At 39.5% G+C, this 15,777-nt stretch overlaps 1 protein-coding gene across 19 annotated transcripts in view; it reads left to right on the top strand.

Moving 5' to 3' along the window:
- ZMIZ1 (zinc finger MIZ-type containing 1) overlaps positions 1-15,777 on the top strand; it is a 486,685-nt gene that overhangs the window by 428,934 nt on the left and 41,974 nt on the right. The window contains exon 1 of one of the 19 annotated variants that reach the window (XM_039547312.1): positions 5,239-5,257. The exons of the other annotated variants lie outside the window; for them this stretch is intronic. The gene's annotated coding sequence lies outside the window, so the exon portion shown is untranslated. Of the gene's footprint in view, positions 1-5,238; positions 5,258-15,777 lie in introns of those variants that run through there. 19 annotated transcript variants of the gene reach the window in all.

Raw genomic sequence — 15,777 nt, 5'->3', positions numbered from 1 at the left:
TACAGTATCTTCCTCTTATTTTGATCAAGTCTATACTTACCGCATTTATTGAATTAAGTGGTTGACCTTGTTCTACATGGACCTTATTAAGCCCAGCTTTAAATGGGCATAGCTTTCTTCAAAGTGTGTGGGAGCTACATGTTACTGTTGCTTGTGATGAGTTTGACTCCGTACAAGTGCCAGGGTGCATATTACAGATTGTACAGCGCATATCTATGATTACGCTGTCAATAACAATGTCTGAAACCACACAGCTGGCTGCTGTAGTCTCATATGTTACCATGAGTCTTCCTTTGGTTCTTTTTATCTTCTATCTCATTTTGAATTTTGGCCTTCCATATTAATTAAATGGCAGCTTTCTTATAGCCAGTGATTGAATTATAATAATGCCTGCTTAGAGCAATCAAAATTGATTGAAATAAAGGGATAAAGCTATTTTTTAATACAAATGATTTGGTTCTGGAGGTTGTGATAAAATTAAACTGACATTCGAATTAACCAGTAATTCAGTTAGGTTTTAGGCACTTTATTTCTTAATTATCATTATTATTTTATGTCTAAGCCATGGATCCAAAGTAGCACTTTAGATATTGTTTAAAATTGTTTTAAGGTAGGTAGCATGGTGGTGGGTTTTTTCCATTTGAAATATATCCAGTAACAGAGGTGTACGGAGGTGTTTGTGGCTTGTTGGAGATAATTTGCAGCTAAATTTTTTGTACGCGTTTAGGGCCCTGCCCTGTGCATGGTTTGTTAAGGTCAGATGTCATCCAGTTCCAGAGTATTGATGGAATCATTTCTGAACCAACTGGAGAGCCTGCTTCCATCACTATCTCTGGCAATTTTGACTAACAGTGAAGATAGCTGCTTTAATCACTTTCCAAGGCCAGTAATTTTAAAAGTAGAAGCAGTGGAACAGAGGCCATTTTTTTGTGAAAACAAACCTTTCTATATTATGTACACTTCTGTTCTGAGAGTTTGGGTCCTTTCCACACCTAGCTTGGGCTTGAAACAGAGGAGGCATCTGCAGACTTTCAAAGAATGTCCATCTTTTTGTGATGAAACTGTGAAATATGTATAATAAGGGACTGAACAGGACTAACAGATGGTGAATGCTTAATTTAAAGGAATATGTCCAGTAAAGCAACCTATGCTACTCCTGATTCTGCAAGGGGGGAGAAGGGGGTTGTTATTATGTGGGGAGGTGGTGGACTGCACCGTCAGAAGGAAATAGATTAAAGAAAAGTTCGTAGTCCAAAATCTGTTGAGTTCTGTATGATAAATCCTTGATCGAGTAGTAAGACTTAGGGAAAGCATTGCAGTGCCTAGAGTTTGTTTGCTTAAAACTGTGGTAAAAGTGGCCACACGTGCTTGAAAACTTTGTACAGAAAAGGTTGTGATGTGATTGTTAGGAAATGATTTCCCAAAATGTTCTGTGCAATCTTGCCTTTGCTCAACATGCTGCTCTGTAAATGAGACCACTATTAATATCTGGGGTCAGCATGTTGTCTTAGGAGAAGATGGAAGAAGGTCTCGAATGCATGTTGCAGCTGGAAGTGCAGAAGCAAAAGCCAAATGATAAGTATCCAGATTCTAATGCACTGAAGTCTTGAGACACCGTTCACCACATCTTATGATTTATAATTGCTAGATATTGTCTTTTAAATAAAGAATGTAAAAGAGTGGTGTTTACATTCTGGACAATATAATTTGGAGATCTGTCTTAATGATGCACATGGGGATTAGAGACCTCATTTCTTTAAAGAACAATTGGAAGATTCTTTCTTATGTCTTTCTTTAAGTGTATATTCTTCATGTACACTTAGATTGCAAGGTCTTTAGGGCAAAGACCAGCTTTTAATTATTTCTGTGTGCGATGCCTAGCACAATGATTCTTGACTGGGGCCTCTAGGTATTACTGCAATGTTAATAATAAATAACAATGATATTAGTAGCATACAGTTTACATGTATGTGTTTGTGTGAATATGTGCATATGTATTAGAATTGTGTTTAAAATATTATTCCGTTGTCCTGTCTACGCTAGGATATAAGGTGATTTTTTTTAATACAAGGTGTTAGCTCACTCATTTTAAAACCCTAGTGTAGATAGGGCAAGTTTTAATTTTACATGTGCTAGCTGTTTGAGGTGAAACTTGAGTGGCTTGCTAGGGTTCACCTCAGGTGGCCAAAACCTGTTAAAATACAGCTTGCCCTGCCTATGCTAGGGTTTTAAAATGCTTCTGGAGAAACTTTGCTGAATATTTACTATTTGCAGTTAATAAATTAGTAACTTACTGTTTAGTTTACTGACCTTTATAACAGTATCATGCTCTTTACATGAAGGCGACTGTACAACGCAAATAATTGGTGCTGAATGTACAACCCTGTTTGTGCCCATCAGGTGTGGTAGAAAGGTACCCTCTGTCACTTGTCTTTGGTGAAACCAACTCCTTTATGATGGCATTGGATTAAAATCATTCAGCTGTGTCCATATCCCTTGTTTTTACCAATCTGATTGTCAGCCTGATAACTGCATGGTGGCACTGCCAGGTGCACTTTATGTAGGGCCTCATCCAGCACTCATTAAAGTCACTGGGGGGGGGGGGGTCTTTCTGCTGACGCTATTAAGCTTTGGATCAGGCCCTTTGAGAATCAGGATTTTCCATGTAAAAGACAACTACAGTTTCAGGTCCAACTGAAGTTTCGTGTCTGTTTTTAAAAAAGAGAGAGAAAGAGAGGGTGAGGTTGGTGGGAGGGGACATGGTTTACAGGGTGTTACTGATAGAAATGGTTGTTACTTTGGGCTGGTCTACACTAAGGGGAAAAATCGATATAAGATACGCAACTTCAGCTACGTGAATAACGTAGCTGAAGTCGAAGTATCTTATATCGATAACTTACCCGTCCTCACGGCGCGGGATCGATGTCCGGGGCTCTCCATGTCGACGCCGCGGCGGTGGAGTTCCGGAATCGATAGAAGCGCGTTCGGGGATCAATATATCGCGTCTAGATGAGACGCGATATATCGATCCCTGAAAAATCGATCGCTACCCGCCGATACGGCGGGTAGTGTAGACGTAGCCTTTGATAGCTATTTAAAGGGCTGTCTGAAGTGATGGAAACCCAAACAATTGGTTAACATCACATTCTTGCTTGAAAACCAGAAAGTGACAGGACTCTGAATGGAAAGTGAATTTACCAATCTAGCTTCATTTTCAAATCTAAGTGAACTGCAAAAAGTTAAAAATAATAATAATAATGACATAAATGGTAGAAAGTACATTTGGTTTTTAGAGTTCTTTATTAATACTCTAATGCCGTGGTTCTCAGAATTTTGTACTGGTGACCCCTTTCACATAGCAAGCCTCTGAGTGTGACCTCCCCCCCTATAAATTAAAAACACTTTTTAATATATTTAACACCATTATAAATGTTGGGGGCAAAGTGGGGGCTGACAGCTCATGACGCCCCCATGTAATAACCTCGTGACCCACTGAGGGGCCCCAACCCCCAGTTTGAGAACCCCCACTCTAATGTTAGTAGTAACACCTATGAGCATTTTAATATGATTTTTATCCTGACACCTTCTCTTAAAAAAAAAAACAAACCCTGTAATTAAGTCACTTGGATGAAAATATGAATCTCCTCAATTACGTCCTCAATAAGTTACCTCAGTTGGGGTGGAAATTATAAAAGGAATAAATTCCTGATCTATGACTATCTTTTTTTTTTTTTTAACATTCTCATATAGTTGGGCTCTCAAGTTTCACTAAATTTCACAGTGGGAAGAAAAGGAAGTAGTCACTAGTAATTGAAGTGATGGAGAGCTTTTCTAATGGTTCCCCTAAATTAAAGTGGGTAGGGACTCTAGCTAAAATCACTGCCTGTGTTTCATTAGCGATAACAACAAAGACTCTGTTCAATAGACAGAGCACATCAACAACCTGTACAGATGTATCTGTGAAATTAATTAGATACTGACAATGCCTTTAATGGGCATTGGTTATTTCTTCAAATAAAGAGGCTGTTGAAAGACTGAGGAAAACACATTAGCCAAGGGAGCTGCTTGAATTTGCTCATCTCCCACCATGCTAAGTAAAGAATTCAGGGAACGTGCAGTAATCCTGTTCATGGTCTCATTTACCACTTACCATGTCAAAGGAGATATGATGTGATAGTTTGTTTGCCACTGTCATTGTTTCAAAGCAATAACATTTTCCAAATCATTTTGACAGGCAAAGTATTAAAGACTTCTGTTAACATTTCTCAAACCTGTCCTTTACATGCCATAAAGTTTAGTCACACCAGAACAGTGAAGTCATATTTGCCTAGGGAAGGCTTTCCACCTCCCTCCCCGCGTTTGAACCACCCCAGTACAGTCACCCCAGCTAATCTGACTCTCTGTGTTAACACAACATACTCACATCCCTGATCTCTGTGGAAGCACTGTGCTATGTGTTTGTCTTAGACTACTAAGGAATTAGTCCACAAACTGCATCTTAAAGTAAAACAAAGGAAAATCCATCCACACATTTTACTTAATTACTTTGCTTCATTCTAAAAGATCCATCTCTTCCACTGGACATGGGCCAATTTGTTCTGTCCTAGAAATCGAAATTTTTAAAAAAATCATGCATTGGTTCCGATCAAAAGGCACAAGCTGCTCATTCAGTAATTTCCTTCTATTCAGAGGTGTTGAGGTATCTCAACTGCAAATCGATCAGCCCCTGAACTCGCGTCTGAAATTCAAAACCAAGCTAATCTCATTGTGACTTTTCCATCGAAAATAATTCATCACCAGCCTCAGTTCCAGTAGGGTTTTTTTTTTTTAAGAAAGCAATTTTTCTGCTTTTTGGAGGAGAGTAAATTAGCTTCGTCTCTAATCTCAGAAGTGCAATTGCATCAAACCCTCCTGGTTGCTGCTGCACCTTCTCTCTGAGTCAGACTCTCTGCAGATCTTCCAGTAGTCTTATTTCTGTGCATCCCCCCCACCACCCGCTGTCTCAGTAGCAAAAGCAGAAGTGGAATCTGCTCACGCTTTCAGCGGTTCCTTCCTGAGTTGTTGTAGCAGCCGCTGACCTCCAGGCATTGTGAATAAACAGCAAAGCTGGGAACAAAAGGAGTCTTCTGGCTGCCATTATCTCACATTAACATAGCAGACGCGCTGCGGTGTGAACAATGCGAGTCTCATTCTCCGATAATCAGCGAGTACCCAGGCATTTGGATTACCAAGGCAACAGGCAATGGTAGAATATTGGGTGGGTGTGTTTTTTTTTATTGCAAAGGAGCAATCGGATATGGAATCCCAGGTATATTGATAAACCAGAGCAAAATTAATGCCTTGCAACTGACTGGGGGGGAAACTGAGGAATTGGTTTTGCATTCTGGCACATGTGAGATAAATAAGACATGGGTCTGGCTGTACTTTGAAAAGCAATAAAAATTAAACTGCGTTTGTCAAGCTGAAAATGTTGTTAAGATATTTTTCAACATCTTAGAAAAGGTAACAGGTGGCATGTTAATAACAGCCATTAGTGGTGGAATTTGTAACTGTAATCTGCGACTGTGATAGCACATTGCATGGTCTACTTGTGTAACAATAGACAGAATTGGATGTGATGCTTTAATCTTTCTTCTTTAATCAGAGTGGATGCTGTAGTCCCACAATGTCATATGGTGATAACCTCATCCAGCTTCTTTTTGATGCAGGGAGTGTGTTTGTTTCTTAACTGCATAGCTTTGTTGTCATTTGTTCTACACAGCCAGAACTAAGTTGCATATAGCTGTGTATGTTTGCATGCACATGTGTCTAGACATGTGGAATATATAATATAATAGGACTCTGTGTGTGGTTTGTATTCAGGTTAAGAAACATGTATTTATTTATAAGGGAAATACTTGGGCCTGATTCATATTCAGATATAGAGAATCAGATCCCAATACCCTAACTCAAGTTGAGTAGTGTCTTACTATGCAAGTAACCCCAATGTGATACATAGGCTATGTAGGCCTCACAGGCTCAGTCCATTGCACACTCAAAGAAAAAATGTTCAAGTCACACACTATCCAGAGGTACTAACCTCCTCCGACCTCCAGGTTTAATTTTGAAGGGTTAAACATCCACCAGATTCCACCCCAAAAATAACTGAATTTCTGTGTGTTCCATTCTATGCATCCGAAGAAGTGAGCTGTAGCTCACGAAAGCTCATGCTTAAATAAATTTGTTAGTCTTTAAGGTGCCACAAGTACTCCTGTTTTGTTTTTTTTTTGGTGAATTTCAGTAGCGATGGTGGTTAATGAACATCTGTGTGCATTTGGTGGTGTTAGCCATGTGCTAAATTGCAGAGCCATGTTATGATCTGCATTTATCATGCACCTCTTCACTATGTCACCTGCCTTCTGCCCACTGACTAATCTTTATGGGGAGTGACATTCCAAACCTCAGAGCAGTTTTAGGGTGGCCACTCTTGCATTCCAATAATACCAGACATTCCAGTACTTCCTGGAAGAGCATGGGTGGGTCCATCCATGCTGGCATGACCTTGCATACATGGAGGACACCATTTTGAAGAGCACACCAAGCCCCAACAGGTGTGACCTTACACACATCATGTATACAAGGTCACAGCGTGGGCAAAGCAGCACACTCTTGAAACAGGCAGCCCCCATCTGTGATACCGGACAAAACCACATCTGATTTTGTCTCAGAACCGGACAAGGGACAAACCATTTAAAAACAGGAGTGTCCTGCTTAAAACCGGACGAATTGTCTGCCTAGAGCAGTTTCAATCACTGCTCTTCCCCCCCACCCCCAACAACCAGCCAGAAAAACTCTTCCTTTTTTTCCACCCAAAAGTGGAATTCCTAACCCCCTTCCAATCCAATTTACACTGGTCCATGGCCCAATATAGTCAACATTCAGTCCCGGAACACTGGGGTTCAGGCAGGTCTTTGTCAACCATGTAGCGCTAGAAATGCCTGCTTTAATGCCATTGGTAATGGGAGAGTCAGAGCCTTCCAAAGGGAGACGCAACACATGTATCTTGTTGGGAAGTTTGAGAGATATCAGATTAGACATTTTTGTGTATAGAAAACATCTTGGGATCATTTTTGAAGTTTAAAAAATTATATTTTGTCTTGCCCTCTGTGGTTTGTGCATTTATACTCATGCTACTAAGAAAGTCTGGTGGAGATTATACAAAAAATAGTCTCAAGAACCTTTTGAAACATTTCTAAAATAGCTTTTCTATAACATGTGGCATATTCAGACTAGTCAGTGATGTGGAATGAGATAAAGTTTTTATGGTGCTTGGGGCAAAGACCACCTCTTCGTTATATATTTGTATGCACAGTGGGGTCCAAATTCATGATGAGGGCCACTAAGAATGACCATAATACAAATGACAATATTAAGTAAATATTGACTTTTATTTTAGGAAGAGCTGCAGAATTCACTATAGCTTCAATAGTCAAAGTATTGTAGCCATCCCAAACTTACGCTAATACAAATCTTTACACCATGACACCATCATGCTTGGGTTCTTTTATTTCATTCTCTATCATATATATAAACAAGTAAAACCAGTTTTTAGAGGATATTACATAAATGGAGATATTATTTGTTGTCCTTACAGTGACTCCTTAGATGTCCCTGTTGGCTTGGACCACCTAGGCGACACCCTAAATCATTAATAAAAATGAATTAATCAAATGTATGTGGTCCTTATGCCCATTCCCATGCCATTGCTTCCATTCTGGTCCCAATCTTGCATATATCCAGGGTCTGGCCAGCCCTGGACAGAAGGGCATCCGATTACAACTCACAGCATTCATAGTGCCAAGCTTCAAATGTATCGGTATTCAAAGTCAAGACTATCTGTGCTTATATGTAAATATGCATTTGTATGTTTCTGTACGGTATGCAGTGTTTTTTAAAATCCACATAAAAAATAGCCTAAAAGGACGTGATAACTTTTGATAAAATGTTGATAATAATAATGCTTTATTTATTTATTTTTTTTAAAGTTGACTCTAAACCAAAAGAGCTCCAAATTGGGACACTCCATCTGTGGGGGTGTTGGAGGGCCTACATCTACACTGCACACAACTGGCAGTGGCATAGCATATGCTACACACTGCAGTGAAAGGCAGGCTGTGTCCACGCTCTGGTGTGTAGCTACATGTGTCAGTGAAAGTCTCTGGCAATAGAGGGAAGTTTCAGCAGCTCCCCGCAGCTGGAGCCTTTCATTGTGGGGAGGAAAGGCTATGGCAGAGCCTCTTCCTGCAGCATGGAAAGGCTCCAGGGCAAGAAGCTGCCTAAGCCTTTCTCCACTAACACGGCTGCTACTCTGAAACCTTTCTCCATTGCCTTCCCCCAATCAGATCCTTTCCCACTACAGGGAGTCTTTCCTTGTAGCAGGGAAAGGATCCAGACGCAGGGAGGCAGGAGGACGCCACACTGCTGCAGAGGAGACAGAAAGATGTGGTTTGGGCAAGTAGAGAGCATATATGATATGTGCTTGCATACATACCCACACCCTTCAGGTGTGTCTTTCCTTGCCTCAGCCATGCCCCATCAGCTACAGTGCTGTTTATACCTGTGCTAGGGCGACTCTGCAGGTATGTACTCTACATTCTGCTGAATGAACAGTGCACTGTACACATACATACATGCATGTGTGTGTTACAGCTACTCAGAAGTTCGTTTTTGTTCCTGTGAATAATTTCAGTAAAGTGGAAAACGTCAAAAGTTTTCTTCAGAAGTTTTGGGGGATTGTTGAAAAACTGAAACCCGAGAATGTTTTGGTTTTGATTGCCAAAAGCAGAAGCATTTTGATTTTCAAGTTTGGGGTCCCCAAAATTTTCTCTCAATCAGCTATTTCCCATGGGAATTTCTGTGTTGACCATTACAAAAGCCATTCTTCATCCAAAAATAATTTATGAAGAAAATTTTTGACTTGCTTCAGTATATATTGAAAAGGTTACCGGGAACATCCAGTTTCAGAACTGTAGTGAGATGCAACCTGAGTTCCTTTCTGAAGCCTTCTACTGTTATCAAAACTAAGGTATTAATGGAGTTCTGTCCATTTTTGTAATTTCATTTTTACTAAGATGGTTCTATTCATGTAGACAAAAGGAAAGAAGCAAAGAAGCCTAGTGACACCAACATTCACACTATGCGGCGAGCACACTGAAAAATCTAAAGAATGTTGGAATTCAGTGTGTGTGTTTAGTAATATAACATATCTTCTACAATAAGAAACCATTGAAATAAGTTGACACTAAATTTACAATGGTGACCTGACTAAATGGCAATGTGTCATTAGTTAACTTATATAGCAGTTATAGAGAATCTCAGATAAACATTAAATAAAATAAAGTAGAAACTCATAAAGCTATTAAATTTATAGGCATATAATAAGAAATCCTTTGATTGGTACAAGAGAGGCTTGGGGGTTTATTTCCTTTTCTCACTCAATTTATCCGTTGTAGGTGTAATGGTTTTTGTTTTGTTTTGTTTTATGGGTTGGAGGGAGGATATTTTATTAATAATAAATATTTAATTTGTATTACAGTAATAGCACCCAGAGGCCATAACCAAGGTTGAGAACCTATTGTGCTATGGAGTATATGTACACATAGTAAGAGGCAGATTCTGCTCCAAAGAGCTATAATCTAACTATAAGACAGCGGAAAGGCAGAAGAAAAGCACAGAGAGGCAAAGCAACGTGCCCAAGGTCAATCAAACAACAAATCCAGGAATAGCATCAAAATCTGTTGAGTCCCAGTCCAGCATGCTATATAGACCACACTGGTTTCATTTAAATGATTGTGGAAAAGGAGCCAAGAAAGTTGGTCTAGTTTTGAACTATGGAATTTCACTCCCTGCAACCAAGTGTTTCTGTAGGTGTCCGTAGGTGACTAACAGACAAGGAAATGGGAGAAATGAGAAGTGTTGTGATGGCCATTGTCTATCCACATCACTGTCATTGCAAGGATCTCTGGTGCCGGTAGTATATTTAAACGACTGTTTTTATGTATTAGCCGTTTTGCAGATACTGTAGTTAAGCCAAGGAGAGCACCTACGCCTCAAATGACAGCGATTCAGCCAAAACTGGAGAGCAGACTTGGGAAAAAACAATGGAAAGAAATTGCTGGGAGCCTAATTGCATGAAATAGCTGGGTTTATGTATAACCGTAGCCTAACTTTGAAGTGAAAGTGAATTTTTTTCAGAAAAGCTAATGCCTAGTGCTATAAAGTACATGTGGGTTGTGTCTCCATCAGCCTTTAGGGCTTTGTTGGGAACTCCAGAACCATAAAACAGGAAAAAGGTAACAAGAGAAGTATGTTCATCACAGCATATGCATGGACTGGAAACATCTTAAAGGTTATCTAGTCTGTCCTTTCCCCTTCCTTCACTTTAACTTTGCTGTGAGATTTGTATTACATCTTTATATCAGTAGTTGTCCTTGATGCTAATACAAATGCATCACCAAAAATCTTTCATACATCTTCATTATTATTCTTTGTTAGATTACCTTTTGCAAATCCTTGACCATGTAAATCATATGTTTATTACCTCATGAACAAAGCTGCCCATTTACATACTATAGCTAATGTATTTGCTATGTTTAAACTGACTATTTTTATTAAGATAAATAGTTTATAAACATAGAGGTAAATAATTGTCTAAACAAACCTAACCCTCTCCGTGCACAAAAAGCAATGTGAATCACTCCTCTCTCAGTAAGTGGAGGTGTGTAAATGGAGTGTCTGATACACACACATATATTTGCATTAACAAGTGAACTAATAAGTTAGTGTCAGTTATGTAAACCTTTTTTAAAAATAAATCTTCGTTTACACATACACACAGTATTTCCAAATAAATGCCACAAATCATCTGTGAATCATTGCAAGTCACTGGTTTCTATTCACTACGTAAACCTCATTTTTCATGCAGTGACTTCTCATAGTGAATTTAGCTAACAATCCATGTCCGACATGATGACTGGTGTGGTTGAGAGTAATAATTTTTGTTAGTGGTCGGTGAAGATTTAACTATAATTTTGGTGAAGGGAGCCCAGTAGAAGGAGAATTGTGAAATTTGGCTTTGATAAAAGAAATGCAGAAGGAAAGAAGTGAATTGAGTGGTGTTTGTTTAATGGGTTTTCAGTGATGACTACATGGACTGAAAAAAGAGAATCCTGCCTGGTAACATACTACAGTGGAAAAAGTAAAGACTGTATAGACTGTACTTTGATAAGAAGAGAACATATGAAAATGTATCAGAGGGGGAGCCATGCTAGTCTGGATCTGTAAAAAGTGACAGAGAGTCCTGTGGCACCTTATAGACTAACAGACGTATTGGAGCATAAGCTTCATCAGATGCAGGAAAATGGTGGAAAATATAAAGTAAATATGTAGCAGAACAACATACAGTATTAATAGCTGGAATCCGACAGCAACCTGAGGAAGGATGAAATTGAGGAAGAAATTTCATTGGTGGTTATGTAAGGGAGGAAGGAAAAGTTTTGCCAAAAAGTCAGTGAAGGCTTTCATGCCAATGGCAATGAAATAAGTGGGGGGAGAACAGAGGAATTTTGAAGAATTTTTCCATGGAGATAATATGTGGCAGAATGAGTAGAAAGATGGGGTACTTTTGGAGAACAAGTTGGTGATAGAATGTGATGTACCAGAGGAGTTAAAAAGAAAAAAAGTATTATTCAAAGAGTTTGAGGAAGCAGGTTTTGATAATGAAACAATCAAAAATTCAAACAGGAAAAAAAGGAAGTTGCTAACGCAAGATTGGAGGCTGAAGAGGAATTTGTACAGAAAGCTGGAGGAATATGATATCAGGAAGTTTATTTTTAGGTTGGCAAAAAAGAAACAATGAAGCACAAGAGATGAAGAAATCAGTGACTAAGTCTAAAGAGGTAGTAGAGGTATGCAAAAGATATTTTCAAAGGTTGTTAAATGAGAAGGAAGATTTGCGAGCTCAATCACCGTCAGTAATTATGGGGATGTTTAAAAAAATATCAATCTTTGTACATGAAGAAGAAGCAGCACTGAATAAGATGAAGAATGGTAAAGCAGATGTGAAGATAACATAATTGTTGATATGATCAAGGTAGTTGGAAGTACTGGAGTAAAGAGGTTTCATAGATTACTGTGTGTTTACTGGGATCAAATAAGGATACCAGACTGGAGAACAGGATTGATTGTGCCTATTTAGAAGAGTACGGGTGATGCGAATGATCCCATTGCCTACTGGGGCATCACTTTGTTAAGTTAACCCTCAAATTCCTTGAGAGAGTTTTGCAGGCAAGTTTGAGGGTAAGGTGGAGGAAAATGTAGGAGAGGACCAACATGTTTTTAGGAAGGGAAGGACATTTGCAATGAGACAGAAGTTTGAAAGAATAATAAGTGGAGGGTGTAATTGCTGAGTTTCATTTATTGATCTTGAGAAAGCCCATGAGTTGGTTCTGCAGGAGTTGGTATTTGGAGTATTGAGATGGATGGCAGCGGGACTTCAAGAAGTGGAGATAATACAGAGTTGTATTGAGGGTCAGGAAATATGGTGATAGCACTTGGAATTTTGAAGCATTTTGAGGTGATGGTGGGATTGTGACATGGCAGTGTGCCGAGTCCACTTCACTTCATCTTAGTTATGGAGGCAACTAGTAGGAGATTCGAGCCTGTGAAGAGACAGAGAAAACTAATGCATGTTGACAATCTAGCCCTTTTTGCTGACGGCAAAGAGGAATTGATAAATTGGTATCAGAGTGGGCATTTGAGTTTGAAGATCATACTCTGAAAGTTAAACACAAAGAAAACTGAAGAAGTGGAAGAAGAGCTACTGATGGAAGTTTCAGGCGAGAAGCTGAAACATAAGAAAGAATTAGTGTACTTGGGAAGTACACTTTGTGCCATCAGAGGGAGAGCTGGAGAACTGAAAATAAGAACCCAGTGTGCGTGGGTGGCAGTGAAAAAGGTGGCAGGAGTATTGCAGGACTGGCAATTAAGTAACAAACTGAAATAAAAGATATATGCTGCATGTGTTTGTCCCTGCCTGCTCTATGGTTTGGAAACAGTGGGCCTTATGGAGTTGGAAGAAAAGAAGATATAGGTAGTAGAAAATAATATACTGAGGAGAATGGCAGCCAAGTGGAGGGTAGAGCATGTGCCTGGGAGAAATTAGGGGATAAATGAACTTGGGACTCTATCTGATAGGCCGGGAGTGCACATCTGAGGTAGGCTGGGTGTGATAAGATTGGGAGAACGACCAGCAAAGAAAACATAGGAGGAAGAGGACAGCAAGAAAGGACATGGAAGACCGAAGGTTCGATGGAAAGACTGTCAAGGGAAAAGGACTGGAACTCCAAGATCTATGAACCTGTGCCATGGACTGAAAAGCGTGGTGAAGAATCATGGGCACCTGCGACCCTGTGTCAGCCTGGAAGAGGAGTCGAGAAGAGAAGTGAATCCAGGTCTGATATGGAAATCTGAAACCAACTCATGGTGTTAGTTTGTCTGTTTGTTCTTTGAATTTTAAAAAAGTTATTTAAACGTAAAGCCTCACTTACCTCTTTGACATTAGCGTTGACTGACCATTGGCTTCAATATGCGTTAGCAACTAGGAAATCTTTTTTTAATATCTTTCTTCTTTGCACTGTGGTGAATGGTTGCACCAGGGCTGCCCAGAGGATTCAGGGGGCCTGGGGCAAAGCAATTTCGGGGGCCCCTTCCATAAAAAAAGTTGCAAAACTATAGAATACTATATTCTCGTGGGGGGCCCCTGTGGGGCCCGAGGCCTGGGGCAAATTGCCCCATTTGCCCCCTGGGCGGTCCTGGGTTGCATCATCGCTACATCATAGCCTGAGAAGTAATCGCCTTCCTTCTCTTCCTTTTCATTTGAGGGCTTCCTCTGCTGCTTGGCCCACCTCTGCTGACCCCTAGCATGTGCGGGTTCATTAACATTATTTTAAATGAGTCCGTATTCTTTTAGTGGACTCCGACTGACTCACTGCCCTCCAGGGTATAATGAAGAGACTTAATTACCCTTGTGCTGTTCAACAAGAACAAAGTTGTGGATTTCTCTTTAAATGTTAGAATGTACCATAAATGACTACAGAAGGCCAGTGTAGACATCCACCAAAGGGTAGAGGAAAAAAGGTGGAAGGCATTAAAGCAGAAGTCCAAATCAGCCCCTAATCCCAGACCCTGAGGATCTCCCTTCCCAGGCTTAATATGCTTTTTTGCAATGTTGATGGAGGGATGTTGCTGCTGCATGCATTAGAAATATTGCATCATGCTGAAACATTGTGCAGTGAGAAACATTGCGATGTGCTGTATGAGACAGAAAATGTAGATTTGGGGGACTTCCTGTCTGGTCAGGAGAAAGTGTTTTTAAAAATTGGATAATCACAATTTTAAAGATTTTCTCCCCTTTTTAAAATGTATGATAATTACTTAATTTTAATTTATATTATTAATTTTACTGTTACTATATTGTAATCTCGTTGGGGGCAAGGAGCGTGAATGTACAGTACTTAACACAAGGGCATCCCAGACCCCATAATATTCACACCAAGTTTTGAAAAGAAAAATATTTATATCTTTTGATCCTTCAAGTACATACATATTAACTCAGTTTTACACTCAAGTAGTCCAGAGGCATAGGGGAATGGAAAGATCATCCAGTGGTCAGAGTGGTAGCTGGATACCCATGTTCAATTCTCTGCTCAGCACAGACCTCCGCATGACACTTCTGTGTCTCAGCTGGAAAATGATAACAGTACTTCTCTGCCTTGTTGGATAAAGATTGTGGGGCACTCAGAGTCTACAATAATGGGAGTTGTATGCGTTTCTTAGATAGCTAGATAAGCATTTGGAGGGTCAGAGTTATAATTTGTAATTTAGTTTAAAAATAAATTCATGGCCTAAACTGCTTGTCAGTATCTCTTTAAAATAAAAGGACTATATGCGTGTTCCTTAAATAGTTTATGACCTGGAAAACGTCATAAACGTAGAATCAACTTTAAAAAGTAATGAATAATAACACATGAACCAGATAATGCTAAATAGGATATGTAGGAAAAAATATTATATTTATACCTCCGATTATTTAACTGAGGTTTGACATATCCAGTAATTATATTGCATATACACCATGTTTTAGTTAAAAATATATACATATACATATTCTTTCTCTGTACAATATGCACCAAGACTTGTATGTGACAGGCTTCTTGCTTGTATCTGTTGGATTTAGTTTATGGAAAAACCCAGTGCTCTCCACCACATAGTTATCTGAAAGGATGCATTTTTAGTTTCAGCAGTTGATTTTCTAGAATACTGATTAGCTAATATTTTTTGGCATACAGCTCATCCATCGTGCGGTAGGACGCCATCTGGATTTTAATTCACTTTTTGAAAATTATTGTTGGACTGCTATTCCTTTAAAGGCTCTTCTGGCCATGCTGGTACCAACTGCAGACAGTGGGGCTGCAGTCTAGTCTCAAAACCTAATTGAATTGGAATGAGACAGCTGAAGCAATGATTGTTGAAGAGCTTGAGATGGATGACTTTTGCAAAATGAATGCATCCAAACATCCAGCTAGCTTAATGTTCTTATTGTTGAAAGCTGTGGCCGAGAGTTTATTTTTACTTCTGCAGGTGGCAGAGTTTAGGGGTGAACTCTTCATTTTATCCATCACCACATGGGTTTATGTGCAATGAATTAACTTAATTTCCCTTCTGCTTTGATGCTGTGGT

Source organism: Mauremys reevesii, linkage group 7, assembly GCF_016161935.1.
Source record: "Mauremys reevesii isolate NIE-2019 linkage group 7, ASM1616193v1, whole genome shotgun sequence".
NCBI lineage: Eukaryota > Metazoa > Chordata > Testudines > Geoemydidae > Mauremys > Mauremys reevesii.
The sequence above is the reverse complement of the archived record's forward strand: the minus strand, read 5'-3'. Positions and strand labels throughout refer to the sequence as shown.